This window comes from Triplophysa dalaica, unplaced genomic scaffold, assembly GCF_015846415.1.
Source record: "Triplophysa dalaica isolate WHDGS20190420 unplaced genomic scaffold, ASM1584641v1 Contig2, whole genome shotgun sequence".
NCBI classification, from domain to species: Eukaryota; Metazoa; Chordata; class Actinopteri; order Cypriniformes; family Nemacheilidae; genus Triplophysa; species Triplophysa dalaica.
Window position 1 is genome coordinate 415068 of NW_026622636.1, and position 18311 is coordinate 433378.

Below are 18311 nucleotides of genomic sequence, written 5' to 3' on the forward strand. Positions count from 1 at the left end.
GTGAGTGTTTTTTTTCTTAAATGACATCTTGTATTAAATAAGTTGATATATTTAATAAATGTTCCCTAATTTTTACATTTGTTAGCGCCAGCATCATCTGCGTGCTCAGCTGCTGAAGTGAAACACTCCACAGAAACAACGACAGGTTTTTATTCACTTTAGTGTCAGCACTTTTGTGTTGATGAATTATGAAATTAAATGTTCTCCAAAACTGAATATGATTTTTTTTTGTCTAAATGTGTCAGTGTGTTGGCCGTGTGTCACTAACAAATCTGTGTGCTGTTGGCATTATACTAACTGTTCAAGGGGCTATGAATTGATTCCCCCACCACGATGAACTGATAAACCCCCATTCTGGGTAAGTGCTCACTTTGACTGTAAACTTATAAATATTTCAGTTTATTAATACATGAAGACGTGCATGTTCTTGTAATTACATTGTTTACATTCCCTGTTTAGTTTAAAATGTTTGTGACATTATTTGAGAAGGCTTAATGCATCATTTCATTCATTCTATTAAAGTAAGCAGATCTCTTAAGACTATTGATATTATTAACAAGATGTTATGTCTTGCAGAACCATCTACTGTCCTTTTGAAACCACTGATGGTCACTAGAAAGGAACTGCGTCTGTCTCCTGTGGATGGTAAACACATTTTATTTCCGCCTCTCTGATCATATAATTGTCTTCTTTATAACTTTGAATTGAATTTTTTTCTGACTTCCTTTTTAAAGCACCAGCTGTGCCAGCTCTGAAAACACCAGTGCCCCTTCCTAAAGAGCTGATGTTTCTTGTGCAGGAACCATCAGCTTCCACACAATCAAAAAAAGGTGTTTCAGCGACAGGTGTGTTCTAATGTCAAGTTTATGGATACATTGAATCATACATTATAAATGCATGTTTTTAAAACTATCACCTCTTTTACAATGTGTCTCTCTTCATCAGAGGGCAGTATCTCTCGAGCGTGCAGGACCCTTTCTTTTGAGGAATCTAACAAAGATGGTAAGAATGGGTTGCATTAGATATATATGGGTTGAATCATTTCTATGTTTGGAATTGTGAATTTATAGAGACCTCGTCACATGTCTAGAACGTTTTTTTTTTTGTTTAACTTTGTTTACAACAGCTTTAATTATTTTATTTGTGCTTTCAGAACCATGTTCCTCTGCTCCTCCTCCTTCAGTGTGTGTTCCACCACCTGTTCGACCGACAGCGCAAAGTAAGAGAGTATTCTGTGGATATAAAAGTTATTAACATATTTAATATCTGTAACAATACTTTATTATTTTTTCTTATTTTCAAACACCCAGGCACACCAACCCTTCCTAGAGTTCCTGCTCCACAGCTTCCTGGAAATGATAATGACACGCGTCAGTGGAAGTGTTCTCATCAACAGAGGATCTGGATGAAGACTGAGTTGGAATCCATGGGTCTGTGGCCAGGCTCTCCTCCTGTGAGCAACCCCATGAAGACCGTGTCACTGTGGCGTTTACCTCCTCAACCTGAGCTGATAGACACAGTCTCTGATCTGCCGTCAGCCAAATATTTTCAGCTTCATCCTTTTTTTATTTGGAAACCTGAAAATGACACCTTGATGGCTAGACTTAAGAGTAACTATGCTCTGCCATGCATTGCGGGGTGTAGCAAAGCACAGGTCACGTGTGCAGGAGTCGGTAGACCTCGTGTGATCGTGGGCATCACAGGTCAGTACTACCTCTTCTCATCTCGGCTGTGCTGCAAAGTCTGCAAGAAAAGGTGGTATGCAGACAACCCACAGTGGCTGGAAAAGCTCCCCAAAAGGTTTACAAATGTACTGCCAGCAATTCTTACTTACAAGAAGGCCATCTGTAGATCTGTGATGGATGAGCTGCGGCGTACCGGAAAATCACCCTCAGACATGGCCAGGCAGGTGATTGAAATGATGCACCTGAAATTTGAACGTGCCGACTTTGCCTACCTCCTCAGTTGCCAGAATGTCCTGGATTCCGAGGCTGGAAATTATGGACAGAAAACCATCACAGGATTCCTAAGAAATGAGACCAAGCCTCCTCCCTTTGGCGAGTATGATGATCCTGATGGATGGAATGGAATCTCTGTGTCTGCAGACTACCTCACTGACTGCCTCCTTTATGAGTACCAGCGACAACAGGTAGCTATTAGAAAGCTACTGCAGGGCACCTTTGGGCAGGCTTTACGTTCTGACCACACCCGGAAAGTGGCAAGGAAAGTTACATTTACCTCTGGCACAATGTCATCTTACGCCACCATGAACAAAAACTGGATGATCCTTTCGTGGGTGATGGTGCAGTCTGAGACGGAAAGGTCAATGGAACCCATGTATCAGGGCCTAGCAAACCGGTACAACATTGCAGGAGTGGAAAAGGCAAGGTACCATTGGGTGGACAGGTGAGTCATTTGAATCATGCAATCGTTTGCCTGCATTTCCTCACAATTCACCATCTGTGCACGTTCTTTTTACTCATAAACTGTTGTTTAGACCTATTAATACTGTAGTTTTAATATGTAATTATACTACAATTAAATTTAATTATACTATAATTAAAAATATATATATTTCTGTTTCAGGGATTGCTGTGCAGCGTTCAGGGTGCCAGATCTGCAGGCTGGAGAACATCTCAACTGGAATGCCTGGAGAACTGCTGATGCTGATATTGCCGAGGCCACTTCTGGTGAACTGCAAAATGCATGCGCATCAAGATCTCGCTTCAATCAGCACATCAATGTCAAGCTCGACCTGTTTCATTGCATGAGGCGCTTTCACCGGGAGTGTGTTTCCGAGCATCATGCTTTATACAGCTCCTTCACCCAGTTCCTGTCTGCTGCTTTCTGTGTGGTGGATCAAGAAGACCTGATGAAGCTCAAGAATGCCTATGCGTTTTGTGCTATTCAGCCAGCCAACCCCACCAAGCAGCACATTCGGGAGCACTGCAGAACAAAGATTCCTGGTTCTCAAGAACTTCTCAAAAGGATTGAGGGGGTCATGCAGCACTTCCATTTGGCAGCTGATCCAAATGGTGTTCACCTCTACAAACCCTCTATGTTGAAGACATGGCGCATTCAGCGTGTCCATATTTTGAGGGGATGTCTGAGTGATCCTGAAGTAGCAGGTGAGATCCTGTATAGGCATGGTGGGACACTGCAGCTTAATCACGTCCAGGGTGAGGGAGCTAAAGTTGATGTCTGGGTGCCAATAAGAGGCACATCACAGCAGGAGGGCTACCACTTCCACCAGGCTCAGTGGGTCACCGGCACACGTGTTTCCTCTGAGTTGTTTCAAGCCCAGGGGATGATGGGAGTGGCACGTTGGAACTTTCAGCGCCTGGTGGACCTGAAATCACCAGGTGTTCGGCTTCCTGGTGTATTTGATCCATCCCTGATCGCAGATCTCAATACTGCGTCTGAAAGGGTGTTCGGAATGCCCAAGTATCCTGCCCTTCTAGTGTCCAGCAAGGATTCTGGGGAGAGGTTTGGGCTAGACTATGTGGAGCCTGGATGTCGCCCTGTTGTGCTAGATTGGGAAAAGCACAAGAGCAAAACTGATCTGCCATTAGATCTTCCCGAGCAAAGCAGACCGTCCACTGCCAGGGCTGGATACCTTTCATCTGACCTTGATCCACATCCAGAGTCAGGTAACGCTTTTTTAAAAGAATATATAGGACGTTATCATACACTTTATGTCTTTAAAGTGACTCTATTAATGCTGTTTTGTTCGTCTAGGATCCATTATCACTTTGCCTGCCCCCTTGCTGTCCTCATGCCATGGTGCTGATGTGGATCTTCAGCCTAAGCCAGGTAAACATTTTACATATGTACAGTGTCATGCTTAAAATGCCCTTTTTCTTTACACATAAAACTAAATACTTGCTAAAAATACATCTTGATGAAAAAAGTATTTCTGCTGCTGCTGTTGTAGAATCTGCTGATACGCTGCCTGTGTCATTGTTCCACCGTGCCTGCACAGAGCCTCAGTCAGAGCCAGGTGAATATTCAAAAAAATCGGAAAACTACTTCAGACACAGCGACTGTGGCACTCTCTGACAGAGGGGATCGAGACTACTAGTGTGCCAGTGGTTAAAATTAATCCTGCAGTTGTAAACCCACCAGCACTTGCTCTGACCACACCACTTTCACACGCAACCATTGAGAGGATCGTTGAGGGTATTATGGAGAAGCATCAACAGCAACAACAACAACAACAACAACCAGAAAAAAAAAAGAAACAGATGAAGACTTGTGCTGCCTGCAGACAGCCCAAGTCTCGCTATGAAAGTGATGGTTCCTCCATCCATTTTTTTACCAGCAAGGACCTGTTGGGTACTTCTACTGTTTCACCAAGGTTTTTAAGGCTTATAGTGATGAAGGGCTGACAAATCCCATAATGCCTTTTAAAGATTTTATGGAAACAGAGTTCTTCCAGAGGGAACTGGATGACACAAAAAAAAGGGTGGAAGAGAAGGGACAGCAAAAACGAAAAATTCCTGAATCTCCGCATGTAGGTCACCTGTGTCGGTTTTGTAAAATGGAACTCAAACAAGGTCCAAACAGTCCACACATACGGGCTTTCCTGGAATTGCTGGGAAATATGTTTATTGTCCTGCTAAAGTATATTCCATATACAGAGAGCAGGGTATGGAGAAAGAGATGACCTGGAAAGACTTTCAAAAGTCTACTTTTTACAATATGGAAAGACAGAGATGGGTTTCTGGAAAAAAGTAAATGAGAATTTTTCACGTGTAAATATCTTTTGCTTGTTTGTTTTGCCTTTTAAAATGTTGAGAAAACAATAAAAACTATCTAAAAAAGCACTTATCTTCTACTCATTTTTTATATTTATATACATACAAATAAATGGCAAATATTTTCAACTGATGTAAAATATATTTTATTTACAAATGTTATAGCACTACAAAGGTAAGAGACATATGTATTGTAATCGGAGTTTAAATAAAAAAATACTCTTCATAAATGTGAATACATTCGGTGCTGTTAAAAATATTATTTTATGTACATTTGATCAAAAATCCTACAGGGTAATAACATATAGAGAAGAGAACAATAAAAAATTATTTCAACACTGACATTAAGAATATTTTGTTATGGACATCAACATTTACATTTCAGATAACCTTTTAATTGTTACGAATTAAAGTTCATAAGAATAGAGTTTTCAAACATTTATTGTGGTTAAAGAAATGATAAATAAAACACCATCAATGAATATATTCTCTCAACATTTTCATTTAACCCAATTTCAATTTAAATCCTTTTAATACTTATACTTTGTCAATATTCCAACATTTTAAAAGGTTGCTTAAATGTAATAAAAAACTCATAAATGTTTGTAAAACAATGTTTCAGAGTTGCTTCGAGTGGGATTCGAACCTCTGTGCAAACGAACATAAAAAAAAGATGTGAAAAAATCTGATTGGCTGTGACATCACTCAAGGACCTGGGACAACAGGAGAAGAGCTTCAATCTGATTGGCTGTCAGTGGATACCACCTATCCACGACCGGCCGAGGGGCTCATGCCAGGGATTGTTACCGCCCCGATCTTTGACCTTTGTACTAAAACGTTTAAGCTGTCAGGCAAACACAAGTGAATTTCATCTGTTTACGTGCAGGAAAAGTGTTGTACTTGTGGAACGAGGAACCACATAGAAGGTGGAGGATCTTTGTAATGACAACGTAAGACGATGGTAGGATAACAACTAGGTTTCATTAAACCTCGAGTTAAAGTAGCATTTGCTGCTTTCACACTGACAACAGGCCAACAATACACAATGACCCAAAGGTCAATACAACCAAGGCAAAGCGGAAAATAAATATAACAAATTGCCCATTTCTGAAACGTTAATGTGATTGTACACACACACGTACTATAAAGAGAATATTTGGGAAGAGAGATTTTTCATGATTAGCCTTATTTTGACAATTACCCAACAGTAATGGAGGATAACCCTTTTCAAGAAACTACAAGAAAAGGGCAAGGAAACGAACCACCTCACATATCCACACTGGTTTATTGAAAATGCAAGTTACACAGCAAAAAAAAACTTGTGGAATCTTAAGTGACAACTTGATTGTCTCTGATCGTGAAATGTCCTGCATTACGTTGCTCTGGGTAAAAGCAATGCGCACACCATATGGGAGATTCTTGTCATTTGTGTCCAGGTGCCATAGCGAGGAGAGACAAGGGGCACTGAAGGCTTTTTGTGACTGAATATATGAACAGTATTCAACACGAAGACCTTTTTCTGCAAAGGTGAGCCTCGACAGGTAGCATAGGGAGGGCTAAGTCGCACAAAGGAAGCTCCAAAAGCCTCTAATATGGAGAATAAGGCCGTCATTCCCTCTACCTCTCGAATGCCAAGCGAGCGCTCTTTCATTTGAGCAAATTCCTGCGCATTATCGGAGAAAGACGCGCATTGCTTTGGCTCAATGAAACGGGGCACAAGTGGGGAAAATGCTTTTCCAAAGCGCCTTGAAATCACAATCGCCGCACACCGCTCGGCTCGTTGGTCTAGGGGCATGATTCTCGCTTTGGGTGCGAGAGGTCCCGGGTTCAAATCCCGGACGAGCCCTGCTTTTAGCGTTCATCGTATTGTTAGGACACTCAAGGTGGCATTATGGCAATCCAGATCATGAAAGCAGGAGACCGATGGCCTGTTAGCTCAGTTGGCTAGAGCGTGGTGCTAATAACGCTAAGGTCGCGGGTTCGATCCCCGTACTGGCCAAAGGCTTTTCTCTGGCATTCTGTTCCATAATTCAGGGCTTCAGCGCCAGGGGTCGTCCGCGGACTACGATTCGCAAGTCAAGAAATCTTCAAACGTGGCCGAAATAGCTCAGTTGGGAGAGCGTTAGACTGAAGATCTAAAGGTCCCTGGTTCGATCCCGGGTTACGGCATGCGTCCCTCTGTCCAATGCTTTGCTCTAGTTATAGTGGAGCTCTTGCATTCACAAGACCGTGCGCTCTTTTCTTCGGAATCTGGCATGTCGAAAACAGCTTCTCGTTGGGTTTCATGGTGTAATGGTTAGCACTCTGGACTCTGAATCCAGCGATCCAAGTTCAAATCTCGGTGAGACCTCTCATTGAAAGTCTACACCTTTTCGAGGGGCTCATGCCAGGGATTGTTACCGCCCCGATCTTTGACCTTTGTACTAAAACGTTTAACCCGTCAGGCAAACACAAGTGAATTTCATCTGTTTACGTGCAGGAAAAGTGTTGTACTTGTGGAACGAGGAACCACATAGAAGGTGGAGGATCTTTGTAATGACAACGTAAGACAATGGTAGGATAACAACTAGGTTTCATTAAACCTCGAGTTAAAGTAGCATTTGCTGCTTTCACACTGACAACAGGCCAACGGTACACAATGAGCCAAAGGTCAATACAACCAAGGCAAAGCGGAAAATAAATATAACAAATTGCCCATTTCTGAAACGTTAATGTGATTGCACACACACACGTACTATAAAGAGAAGATTTGGGGAGAGAGATTTTTCATGCTTAGCCTTATTTTGACAATTACCCAATAGTAATGGAGGATAATCCTTTTCAAGAAACTACAAGAAAAGGGCAAGGAAACGAACCACCTCACATATCCACACTGGTTTATTGAAAATGCAAGTTACACAGCAAAAAAAAAACTTGTGGAATCTTAAGTGACAACTTGATTGTCTCTGATCGTGAAATGTCCTGCATTACGTTGCTCTGGGCTGTTGATAAAAATTAAATAAACAGTTTGCTCGTGCGTTGTAGGTCTGCAGATTGGCCTTGAGCAGGGTAAGGAATTCCGTGAGACCTCAGCAAAAGCTGCCAATCTTCTCACTGCAGATCTAGTCACTCAGTCCTGGTAGCGCAACTTTGCCGGAGGCATGTTGGCTAGCCGTGATCGTATAGTGGTTAGTACTCTGCGTTGTGGTCGCAGCAACCCCGGTTCGAATCCGGGTCACGGCAGGGCACCACGTCTTATTGAAGTCCTGCCTTTCCCTTTTTGACATTGGGGTCTCCCCGCGCAGGTTCAAACCCTGCCGACTACAGCTGCTTGAGAGAGAGAAGAAGATCAAGCCTTTATAGACTACCACGTTTTTCTTTAAGAGCGACTCTGCAACAGATCAACGTGTTGTTGATATAACACAAATTGACAGGTACAGGAGTGCTCGATGGGTCGTCGATGCAACTAGGTATATAACAATGTAGTAAAACACTGTGTACATACTTTATAGCCTTTATGTGATTTTACAAATGTTTAAGAGCGACTCTGCAGCAGATGGCACGAGTTGTTGATATAACACAAATTGACTGGTACAGGAGTGCTCGATGGGTTGTCGATGCAACTAGGTATACAACAACGAGTAAACATTTAATGTAAAACAATGTGTACATACTTTATAGCCTTTAATGTGATTTTATAAATGTTTTCTTTGCATGGACCTTTAAGGAAAGCACAGCCAGATAAAAGACCAAAGATGAGCTGTCAGGGCAGTGTTTAAAACACGTCTGACTTTCAGCTCCCAGAGCCCGTTACCCGGTTCAAGGGTACTTGATGAACTGCAATCAACAGATGGCATCGTCTCCAGATATAGGACTGAACAACCCTGCATCAGAAAGGTGCACTGAACCCTAGGCCGACAGAACCCTGTAAGCTCTTGATTGTCTGCGAAATGTCACAGCGGGCCTACTGTAAAACGCCATGGAGGAAACCGGCGGCACAAGGTGCCTTTTTGAGGTAGCGTGGCCGAGCGGTCTAAGGCGCTGGATTAAGGCTCCAGTCTCTTTGGAGGCGTGGGGCTCAAATCCCACCGCTGCCAGTGGGTCTTTGCTCCGCTTGGATCGTTGTGAGTCTAGTTTTCGTCTTACCTCCAGAGCCACATTAGCTGGTTAGGGTGTGTTTGATGAGGGATGAACCTGCACTCACCTGTTGTACTCAACAAGCCCCAACCCGAGAGCCTACACTTAGAACACGTCGTTACAACTCAAGAGCCCGGATAGCTCCGTCGGTAGAGCATCAGACTTTTAATCTGAGGGTCCAGGGTTCAAGTCCCTGTTCGGGCGATGTGTTTCCACTCTGTTAGTCAGCTTTACCTTGTGAGCTCTTATGGGCCCTCCCTCTGTTGATAAAAATTAAATAAACAGTTTGCTCGTGCGTTGTAGGTCTGCAGATTGGCCTTGAGCAGGGTAAGGAATTCCGTGAGACCTCAGCAAAAGCTGCCAATCTTCTCACTGCAGATCTAGTCACTCAGTCCTGGTAGCGCAACTTTGCCGGAGGCATGTTGGCTAGCCGTGATCGTATAGTGGTTAGTACTCTGCGTTGTGGTCGCAGCAACCCCGGTTCGAATCCGGGTCACGGCAGGGCACCACGTTTTATTGAAGTCCTGCCTTTCCCTTTTTGACATCGTCCTCTTTGCAGCACGACCTAAACCCAGAGGCCCTGGAACCTGTTGTAGTCGTGGCCGAGTGGTTAAGGCGATGGACTTGAAATCCATTGGGGTCTCCCCGCGCAGGTTCAAACCCTGCCGACTACGGCTGCTTGAGAGAGAGAAGAAGATCAAGCCTTTATAGACTACCACGTTTTTCTTTAAGAGCGACTCTGCAACAGATCAACGTGTTGTTGATATAACACAAATTGACAGGTACAGGAGTGCTCGATGGGTCGTCGATGCAACTAGGTATATAACAATGTAGTAAAACAATGTGTACATACTTTATAGCCTTTATGTGATTTTACAAATGTTTAAGAGCGACTCTGCAACAGATGGCACGAGTTGTTGATATAACACAAATTGACTGGTACAGGAGTGCTCGATGGGTTGTCGATGCAACTAGGTATACAACAACGAGTAAACATCAACAGATGGCATCGTCTCCAGATATAGGACTGAACACCCCTGCATCAGAAAGGTGCACTGAACCCTAGGCCGACAGAACCCTGTAAGCTCTTGATTGTCTGCGAAATGTCACAGCGGGCCTACTGTAAAACGCCATGGAGGAAACCGGCGCCACAAGGTGCCTTTTTGAGGTAGCGTGGCCGAGCGGTCTAAGGCGCTGGATTAAGGCTCCGCTTGGATCGTTGTGAGTCTAGTTTTCGTCTTACCTCCAGAGCCACATTAGCTGGTTAGGGTGTGTTTGATGAGGGATGAACCTGCACTCACCTGTTGTACTCAACAAGCCCCAACCCGAGAGCCTACACTTAGAACACGTCGTTACAACTCAAGAGCCCGGATAGCTCAGTCGGTAGAGCATCAGACTTTTAATCTGAGGGTCCAGGGTTCAAGTCCCTGTTCGGGCGATGTGTTTCCACTCTGTTAGTCAGCTTTACCTTGTGAGCTCTTATGGGCCCTCCCTCTGTTGATAAAAATTAAATAAACAGTTTGCTCGTGCGTTGTAGGTCTGCAGATTGGCCTTGAGCAGGGATTTCATCGAGCACATGCGTAAGGAATTCCGTGAGACCTCAGCAAAAGCTGCCAATCTTCTCACTGCAGATCTAGTCACTCAGTCCTGGTAGCGCAACTTTGCCGGAGGCATGTTGGCTAGCCGTGATCGTATAGTGGTTAGTACTCTGCGTTGTGGTCGCAGCAACCCCGGTTCGAATCCGGGTCACGGCAGGGCACCACGTCTTATTGAAGTCCTGCCTTTCCCTTTTTGACATTGGGGTCTCCCCGCGCAGGTTCAAACCCTGCCGACTACAGCTGCTTGAGAGAGAGAAGAAGATCAAGCCTTTATAGACTACCACGTTTTTCTTTAAGAGCGACTCTGCAACAGATCAACGTGTTGTTGATATAACACAAATTGACAGGTACAGGAGTGCTCGATGGGTCGTCGATGCAACTAGGTATATAACAATGTAGTAAAACACTGTGTACATACTTTATAGCCTTTATGTGATTTTACAAATGTTTAAGAGCGACTCTGCAGCAGATGGCACGAGTTGTTGATATAACACAAATTGACTGGTACAGGAGTGCTCGATGGGTTGTCGATGCAACTAGGTATACAACAACGAGTAAACATTTAATGTAAAACAATGTGTACATACTTTATAGCCTTTAATGTGATTTTATAAATGTTTTCTTTGCATGGACCTTTAAGGAAAGCACAGCCAGATAAAAGACCAAAGATGAGCTGTCAGGGCAGTGTTTAAAACACGTCTGACTTTCAGCTCCCAGAGCCCGTTACCCGGTTCAAGGGTACTTGATGAACTGCAATCAACAGATGGCATCGTCTCCAGATATAGGACTGAACAACCCTGCATCAGAAAGGTGCACTGAACCCTAGGCCGACAGAACCCTGTAAGCTCTTGATTGTCTGCGAAATGTCACAGCGGGCCTACTGTAAAACGCCATGGAGGAAACCGGCGGCACAAGGTGCCTTTTTGAGGTAGCGTGGCCGAGCGGTCTAAGGCGCTGGATTAAGGCTCCAGTCTCTTTGGAGGCGTGGGGCTCAAATCCCACCGCTGCCAGTGGGTCTTTGCTCCGCTTGGATCGTTGTGAGTCTAGTTTTCGTCTTACCTCCAGAGCCACATTAGCTGGTTAGGGTGTGTTTGATGAGGGATGAACCTGCACTCACCTGTTGTACTCAACAAGCCCCAACCCGAGAGCCTACACTTAGAACACGTCGTTACAACTCAAGAGCCCGGATAGCTCCGTCGGTAGAGCATCAGACTTTTAATCTGAGGGTCCAGGGTTCAAGTCCCTGTTCGGGCGATGTGTTTCCACTCTGTTAGTCAGCTTTACCTTGTGAGCTCTTATGGGCCCTCCCTCTGTTGATAAAAATTAAATAAACAGTTTGCTCGTGCGTTGTAGGTCTGCAGATTGGCCTTGAGCAGGGTAAGGAATTCCGTGAGACCTCAGCAAAAGCTGCCAATCTTCTCACTGCAGATCTAGTCACTCAGTCCTGGTAGCGCAACTTTGCCGGAGGCATGTTGGCTAGCCGTGATCGTATAGTGGTTAGTACTCTGCGTTGTGGTCGCAGCAACCCCGGTTCGAATCCGGGTCACGGCAGGGCACCACGTTTTATTGAAGTCCTGCCTTTCCCTTTTTGACATCGTCCTCTTTGCAGCACGACCTAAACCCAGAGGCCCTGGAACCTGTTGTAGTCGTGGCCGAGTGGTTAAGGCGATGGACTTGAAATCCATTGGGGTCTCCCCGCGCAGGTTCAAACCCTGCCGACTACGGCTGCTTGAGAGAGAGAAGAAGATCAAGCCTTTATAGACTACCACGTTTTTCTTTAAGAGCGACTCTGCAACAGATCAACGTGTTGTTGATATAACACAAATTGACAGGTACAGGAGTGCTCGATGGGTCGTCGATGCAACTAGGTATATAACAATGTAGTAAAACAATGTGTACATACTTTATAGCCTTTATGTGATTTTACAAATGTTTAAGAGCGACTCTGCAACAGATGGCACGAGTTGTTGATATAACACAAATTGACTGGTACAGGAGTGCTCGATGGGTCGTCGATGCAACTAGGTATATAACAATGTAGTAAAACACTGTGTACATACTTTATAGCCTTTATGTGATTTTACAAATGTTTAAGAGCGACTCTGCAGCAGATGGCACGAGTTGTTGATATAACACAAATTGACTGGTACAGGAGTGCTCGATGGGTTGTCGATGCAACTAGGTATACAACAACGAGTAAACATTTAATGTAAAACAATGTGTACATACTTTATAGCCTTTAATGTGATTTTATAAATGTTTTCTTTGCATGGACCTTTAAGGAAAGCACAGCCAGATAAAAGACCAAAGATGAGCTGTCAGGGCAGTGTTTAAAACACGTCTGACTTTCAGCTCCCAGAGCCCGTTACCCGGTTCAAGGGTACTTGATGAACTGCAATCAACAGATGGCATCGTCTCCAGATATAGGACTGAACACCCCTGCATCAGAAAGGTGCACTGAACCCTAGGCCGACAGAACCCTGTAAGCTCTTGATTGTCTGCGAAATGTCACAGCGGGCCTACTGTAAAACGCCATGGAGGAAACCGGCGGCACAAGGTGCCTTTTTGAGGTAGCGTGGCCGAGCGGTCTAAGGCGCTGGATTAAGGCTCCAGTCTCTTTGGAGGCGTGGGGCTCAAATCCCACCGCTGCCAGTGGGTCTTTGCTCCGCTTGGATCGTTGTGAGTCTAGTTTTCGTCTTACCTCCAGAGCCACATTAGCTGGTTAGGGTGTGTTTGATGAGGGATGAACCTGCACTCACCTGTTGTACTCAACAAGCCCCAACCCGAGAGCCTACACTTAGAACACATCGTTACAACTCAAGAGCCCGGATAGCTCCGTCGGTAGAGCATCAGACTTTTAATCTGAGGGTCCAGGGTTCAAGTCCCTGTTCGGGCGATGTGTTTCCACTCTGTTAGTCAGCTTTACCTTGTGAGCTCTTATGGGCCCTCCCTCTGTTGATAAAAATTAAATAAACAGTTTGCTCGTGCGTTGTAGGTCTGCAGATTGGCCTTGAGCAGGGTAAGGAATTCCGTGAGACCTCAGCAAAAGCTGCCAATCTTCTCACTGCAGATCTAGTCACTCAGTCCTGGTAGCGCAACTTTGCCGGAGGCATGTTGGCTAGGCGTGATCGTATAGTGGTTAGTACTCTGCGTTGTGGTCGCAGCAACCCCGGTTCGAATCCGGGTCACGGCAGGGCACCACGTTTTATTGAAGTCCTGCCTTTCCCTTTTTGACATCGTCCTCTTTGCAGCACGACCTAAACCCAGAGGCCCTGGAACCTGTTGTAGTCGTGGCCGAGTGGTTAAGGCGATGGACTTGAAATCCATTGGGGTCTCCCCGCGCAGGTTCAAACCCTGCCGACTACAGCTGCTTGAGAGAGAGAAGAAGATCAAGCCTTTATAGACTACCACGTTTTTCTTTAAGAGCGACTCTGCAACAGATCAACGTGTTGTTGATATAACACAAATTGACAGGTACAGGAGTGCTCGATGGGTCGTCGATGCAACTAGGTATATAACAATGTAGTAAAACACTGTGTACATACTTTATAGCCTTTATGTGATTTTACAAATGTTTAAGAGCGACTCTGCAGCAGATGGCACGAGTTGTTGATATAACACAAATTGACTGGTACAGGAGTGCTCGATGGGTCGTCGATGCAACTAGGTATATAACAATGTAGTAAAACACTGTGTACATACTTTATAGCCTTTATGTGATTTTACAAATGTTTAAGAGCGACTCTGCAGCAGATGGCACGAGTTGTTGATATAACACAAATTGACTGGTACAGGAGTGCTCGATGGGTTGTCGATGCAACTAGGTATACAACAACGAGTAAACATTTAATGTAAAACAATGTGTACATACTTTATAGCCTTTAATGTGATTTTATAAATGTTTTCTTTGCATGGACCTTTAAGGAAAGCACAGCCAGATAAAAGACCAAAGATGAGCTGTCAGGGCAGTGTTTAAAACACGTCTGACTTTCAGCTCCCAGAGCCCGTTACCCGGTTCAAGGGTACTTGATGAACTGCAATCAACAGATGGCATCGTCTCCAGATATAGGACTGAACACCCCTGCATCAGAAAGGTGCACTGAACCCTAGGCCGACAGAACCCTGTAAGCTCTTGATTGTCTGCGAAATGTCACAGCGGGCCTACTGTAAAACGCCATGGAGGAAACCGGCGGCACAAGGTGCCTTTTTGAGGTAGCGTGGCCGAGCGGTCTAAGGCGCTGGATTAAGGCTCCAGTCTCTTTGGAGGCGTGGGGCTCAAATCCCACCGCTGCCAGTGGGTCTTTGCTCCGCTTGGATCGTTGTGAGTCTAGTTTTCGTCTTACCTCCAGAGCCACATTAGCTGGTTAGGGTGTGTTTGATGAGGGATGAACCTGCACTCACCTGTTGTACTCAACAAGCCCCAACCCGAGAGCCTACACTTAGAACACATCGTTACAACTCAAGAGCCCGGATAGCTCCGTCGGTAGAGCATCAGACTTTTAATCTGAGGGTCCAGGGTTCAAGTCCCTGTTCGGGCGATGTGTTTCCACTCTGTTAGTCAGCTTTACCTTGTGAGCTCTTATGGGCCCTCCCTCTGTTGATAAAAATTAAATAAACAGTTTGCTCGTGCGTTGTAGGTCTGCAGATTGGCCTTGAGCAGGGTAAGGAATTCCGTGAGACCTCAGCAAAAGCTGCCAATCTTCTCACTGCAGATCTAGTCACTCAGTCCTGGTAGCGCAACTTTGCCGGAGGCATGTTGGCTAGGCGTGATCGTATAGTGGTTAGTACTCTGCGTTGTGGTCGCAGCAACCCCGGTTCGAATCCGGGTCACGGCAGGGCACCACGTTTTATTGAAGTCCTGCCTTTCCCTTTTTGACATCGTCCTCTTTGCAGCACGACCTAAACCCAGAGGCCCTGGAACCTGTTGTAGTCGTGGCCGAGTGGTTAAGGCGATGGACTTGAAATCCATTGGGGTCTCCCCGCGCAGGTTCAAACCCTGCCGACTACAGCTGCTTGAGAGAGAGAAGAAGATCAAGCCTTTATAGACTACCACGTTTTTCTTTAAGAGCGACTCTGCAACAGATCAACGTGTTGTTGATATAACACAAATTGACAGGTACAGGAGTGCTCGATGGGTCGTCGATGCAACTAGGTATATAACAATGTAGTAAAACACTGTGTACATACTTTATAGCCTTTATGTGATTTTACAAATGTTTAAGAGCGACTCTGCAGCAGATGGCACGAGTTGTTGATATAACACAAATTGACTGGTACAGGAGTGCTCGATGGGTTGTCGATGCAACTAGGTATACAACAACGAGTAAACATCAACAGATGGCATCGTCTCCAGATATAGGACTGAACACCCCTGGATCAGAAAGGTGCACTGAACCCTAGGCCGACAGAACCCTGTAAGCTCTTGATTGTCTGCGAAATGTCACAGCGGGCCTACTGTAAAACGCCATGGAGGAAACCGGCGGCACAAGGTGCCTTTTTGAGGTAGCGTGGCCGAGCGGTCTAAGGCGCTGGATTAAGGCTCCAGTCTCTTTGGAGGCGTGGGGCTCAAATCCCACCGCTGCCAGTGGGTCTTTGCTCCGCTTGGATCGTTGTGAGTCTAGTTTTCGTCTTACCTCCAGAGCCACATTAGCTGGTTAGGGTGTGTTCTCCATGTACATACTTTATAGCCTTTTATGTGATTTTACAAATGTTTAAGAGCGACTCTGCAGCAGATGGCACGAGTTGTTGATATAACACAAATTGACTGGTACAGGAGTGCTCGATGGGTTGTCGATGCAACTAGTTATACAACAACGAGTAAACATTTAATGTAAAACAATGTGTACATACTTTATAGCCTTTAATGTGATTTTATAAATGTTTTCTTTTCATGGACCTTTAAGGAAAGCACGGCCAGATAAAAGACCAAAGATGAGCTGTCAGGGCAGTGTTTAAAACACGTCTGACTTTCAGCTCCCAGAGCCCGTTACCCGGTTCAAGGGTACTTGATGAACTGCAATCAACAGATGGCATCGTCTCCAGATATAGGACTGAACACCCCTGCATCAGAAAGGTTCACTGAACCCTAGGCCGACAGAACCCTGTAAGCTCTTGATTGTCTGCGAAATGTCACAGCGGGCCTACTGTAAAACACCATGGAGGAAACCGCCGGAACAAGGTGCCTTTTTGAGGTAGCGTGGCCGAGCGGTCTAAGGCGCTGGATTAAGCCTCCAGTCTCTTTGGAGGCGTGGTTTCAAATCCCACCGCTGCCAGTGGGTCTTTGCTCCGCTTGGATCGTTGTGAGTCTAGTTTTCGTCTTACCTCCAGAGCCACATTAGCTGGTTAGGGTGTATTTATGAGGGATGAACTTGCACTCACCTGTTGTACTCAACACGTCGCCGCAACTCAAGAGCCCGTATAGCTCAGTCGGTAGAGCATAAGACTTTTAATCTGAGGGTCCAGGGTTCAAGTTCCTGTTCGGGCGATGTGTTTCCACATTGTTAGTCACCTTTACCTTGTGAGCTCTTCTGGGCCCTCCCTCTGTTGATAAAAATTAAATAAACAGTATGCTCGTGCGTTGGAGTCTACACATTGGCTTTGAGCACATGCTCAAGGAATTCCGTGAGACCTCACCAAAAGCTGCCAATCTTCTCCCTGCAGATGTAGTCACTCAGTCACTTTGCCGGAGGCATGTTGGCTAGCCGTGACAGTATAGTGGTTAGTACTCTGCGTTGTGGTCGCTGCAACCCCGGTTCGAATCCGGGTTACGGCAGTCCTTATTGAAGTCCTGCCTTTCCCTTTTTGACATCGTCCTCTGCAGCAGCACGACCGAAACCCAGAAGGCCTGGAACCTGTTGTAGTCGTGGCCGTACCCTCAAGCGATCGGACAGCAAAGCCATTCCTAACGATTCGTTACAATTCCTAACACATTCTAAATAAGTCCTAACAAGTCCTAACACATTCTAAATAAGTCCTAACAAGTCCTAACACATTCTACTTAAATCCTAACACTTGCGAAATAATTCCTAACACAAGTTGTAACAATCCGAACGCTCTCTTCTGATTGGTAGAAATGGGGCAAAACGAACATTGGCCGAAACATTATCATTTGTGTCGTCCATCCCAGCGCTACGCGAGACAGTTGGGATTATTTTAAATCACATAAACATTTTAATCATTTTAAAGTCTTCGGATAGCGTGCAGGTGAGTCCATTATCACTTGAAAGAGAATCTGATTGTAACGTTGCTTAGTTTGACACTACGGTTTCATCTAAACCGGTTAAATTGTAATTTGTGGTTTAACACTTAGAAATTAGAAATCGCCATGGCCATTCATTTTGCAATAGCAAAATGCCTTAGGTATATGTACATTAAGTTACAACAACTGTAATAATGTGATGGTGATGATGATGAATGTCCAAATTCAGAATGCCAATGCGTTTAGACAATTTTTGGTTAAATCCAATTGCACTTGTTAACACTAACATGTATATTAAAGGTATATTAAAAGAATTAATAACTGCCCATTACACAAACAAACCCGTGCATATGATATCTTTGGCAAAAGAATCCCCTGGAAATGTGGTTTTCATAAGGTATGTAATGATAAGGTATGTGATTAAAAGGAATGTGATGATAAGGTATGTGATGACAAATGTGAAAAACTCGCCAACACAAGGGTGAAATGTTCATTTTTTGAGCTGTGAAGCCTTGGGATAATTTACCCCAAAATTTTAATTCTCTCATGATTTACTAACTCTGTAGTTATTCCAAACCTGTATAAACTTATTTGATTGGTTGAAAACAGAGAAAGATATTTGGACACACAGACTAATACAGA

At 44.7% G+C, this 18311-nt stretch overlaps 24 non-coding genes across 24 annotated transcripts; all 24 read left to right on the forward strand.

The window, feature by feature from the left end:
* The first annotated feature begins 6531 nt into the window (after positions 1 to 6531).
* trnap-ugg (transfer RNA proline (anticodon UGG)) lies at positions 6532 to 6603 on the forward strand. Its single transcript has one exon. It is a non-coding gene; the product is annotated as a tRNA-Pro (tRNA).
* A 79-nt stretch (positions 6604 to 6682) lies between these two features.
* On the forward strand, positions 6683 to 6756 carry trnai-aau (transfer RNA isoleucine (anticodon AAU)). Its single transcript has one exon. It is a non-coding gene; the product is annotated as a tRNA-Ile (tRNA).
* A 97-nt stretch (positions 6757 to 6853) lies between these two features.
* Positions 6854 to 6926, forward strand: trnaf-gaa (transfer RNA phenylalanine (anticodon GAA)). The gene has a single exon. It is a non-coding gene; the product is annotated as a tRNA-Phe (tRNA).
* Positions 6927 to 7035: 109 nt separating this feature from the next.
* trnaq-cug (transfer RNA glutamine (anticodon CUG)) lies at positions 7036 to 7107 on the forward strand. Its single transcript has one exon. It is a non-coding gene; the product is annotated as a tRNA-Gln (tRNA).
* Positions 7108 to 7907: 800 nt separating this feature from the next.
* Positions 7908 to 7979, forward strand: trnah-gug (transfer RNA histidin (anticodon GUG)). Its single transcript has one exon. It is a non-coding gene; the product is annotated as a tRNA-His (tRNA).
* A 771-nt stretch (positions 7980 to 8750) lies between these two features.
* trnal-aag (transfer RNA leucine (anticodon AAG)) lies at positions 8751 to 8833 on the forward strand. The gene has a single exon. It is a non-coding gene; the product is annotated as a tRNA-Leu (tRNA).
* Positions 8834 to 9004: 171 nt separating this feature from the next.
* Positions 9005 to 9077, forward strand: trnak-uuu (transfer RNA lysine (anticodon UUU)). Its single transcript has one exon. It is a non-coding gene; the product is annotated as a tRNA-Lys (tRNA).
* A 225-nt stretch (positions 9078 to 9302) lies between these two features.
* On the forward strand, positions 9303 to 9374 carry trnah-gug (transfer RNA histidin (anticodon GUG)). Its single transcript has one exon. It is a non-coding gene; the product is annotated as a tRNA-His (tRNA).
* Positions 9375 to 9465: 91 nt separating this feature from the next.
* Positions 9466 to 9547, forward strand: trnas-uga (transfer RNA serine (anticodon UGA)). Its single transcript has one exon. It is a non-coding gene; the product is annotated as a tRNA-Ser (tRNA).
* A 691-nt stretch (positions 9548 to 10238) lies between these two features.
* trnak-uuu (transfer RNA lysine (anticodon UUU)) lies at positions 10239 to 10311 on the forward strand. The gene has a single exon. It is a non-coding gene; the product is annotated as a tRNA-Lys (tRNA).
* A 244-nt stretch (positions 10312 to 10555) lies between these two features.
* On the forward strand, positions 10556 to 10627 carry trnah-gug (transfer RNA histidin (anticodon GUG)). The gene has a single exon. It is a non-coding gene; the product is annotated as a tRNA-His (tRNA).
* Positions 10628 to 11398: 771 nt separating this feature from the next.
* On the forward strand, positions 11399 to 11481 carry trnal-aag (transfer RNA leucine (anticodon AAG)). The gene has a single exon. It is a non-coding gene; the product is annotated as a tRNA-Leu (tRNA).
* A 171-nt stretch (positions 11482 to 11652) lies between these two features.
* Positions 11653 to 11725, forward strand: trnak-uuu (transfer RNA lysine (anticodon UUU)). Its single transcript has one exon. It is a non-coding gene; the product is annotated as a tRNA-Lys (tRNA).
* Positions 11726 to 11950: 225 nt separating this feature from the next.
* On the forward strand, positions 11951 to 12022 carry trnah-gug (transfer RNA histidin (anticodon GUG)). Its single transcript has one exon. It is a non-coding gene; the product is annotated as a tRNA-His (tRNA).
* A 91-nt stretch (positions 12023 to 12113) lies between these two features.
* On the forward strand, positions 12114 to 12195 carry trnas-uga (transfer RNA serine (anticodon UGA)). Its single transcript has one exon. It is a non-coding gene; the product is annotated as a tRNA-Ser (tRNA).
* Positions 12196 to 13040: 845 nt separating this feature from the next.
* Positions 13041 to 13123, forward strand: trnal-aag (transfer RNA leucine (anticodon AAG)). The gene has a single exon. It is a non-coding gene; the product is annotated as a tRNA-Leu (tRNA).
* A 171-nt stretch (positions 13124 to 13294) lies between these two features.
* On the forward strand, positions 13295 to 13367 carry trnak-uuu (transfer RNA lysine (anticodon UUU)). Its single transcript has one exon. It is a non-coding gene; the product is annotated as a tRNA-Lys (tRNA).
* A 388-nt stretch (positions 13368 to 13755) lies between these two features.
* On the forward strand, positions 13756 to 13837 carry trnas-uga (transfer RNA serine (anticodon UGA)). The gene has a single exon. It is a non-coding gene; the product is annotated as a tRNA-Ser (tRNA).
* Positions 13838 to 14682: 845 nt separating this feature from the next.
* trnal-aag (transfer RNA leucine (anticodon AAG)) lies at positions 14683 to 14765 on the forward strand. Its single transcript has one exon. It is a non-coding gene; the product is annotated as a tRNA-Leu (tRNA).
* Positions 14766 to 14936: 171 nt separating this feature from the next.
* Positions 14937 to 15009, forward strand: trnak-uuu (transfer RNA lysine (anticodon UUU)). Its single transcript has one exon. It is a non-coding gene; the product is annotated as a tRNA-Lys (tRNA).
* A 388-nt stretch (positions 15010 to 15397) lies between these two features.
* trnas-uga (transfer RNA serine (anticodon UGA)) lies at positions 15398 to 15479 on the forward strand. The gene has a single exon. It is a non-coding gene; the product is annotated as a tRNA-Ser (tRNA).
* A 493-nt stretch (positions 15480 to 15972) lies between these two features.
* Positions 15973 to 16055, forward strand: trnal-aag (transfer RNA leucine (anticodon AAG)). The gene has a single exon. It is a non-coding gene; the product is annotated as a tRNA-Leu (tRNA).
* Positions 16056 to 16661: 606 nt separating this feature from the next.
* trnal-aag (transfer RNA leucine (anticodon AAG)) lies at positions 16662 to 16743 on the forward strand. Its single transcript has one exon. It is a non-coding gene; the product is annotated as a tRNA-Leu (tRNA).
* A 139-nt stretch (positions 16744 to 16882) lies between these two features.
* On the forward strand, positions 16883 to 16955 carry trnak-uuu (transfer RNA lysine (anticodon UUU)). The gene has a single exon. It is a non-coding gene; the product is annotated as a tRNA-Lys (tRNA).
* The last annotated feature ends 1356 nt before the right edge of the window (positions 16956 to 18311 follow it).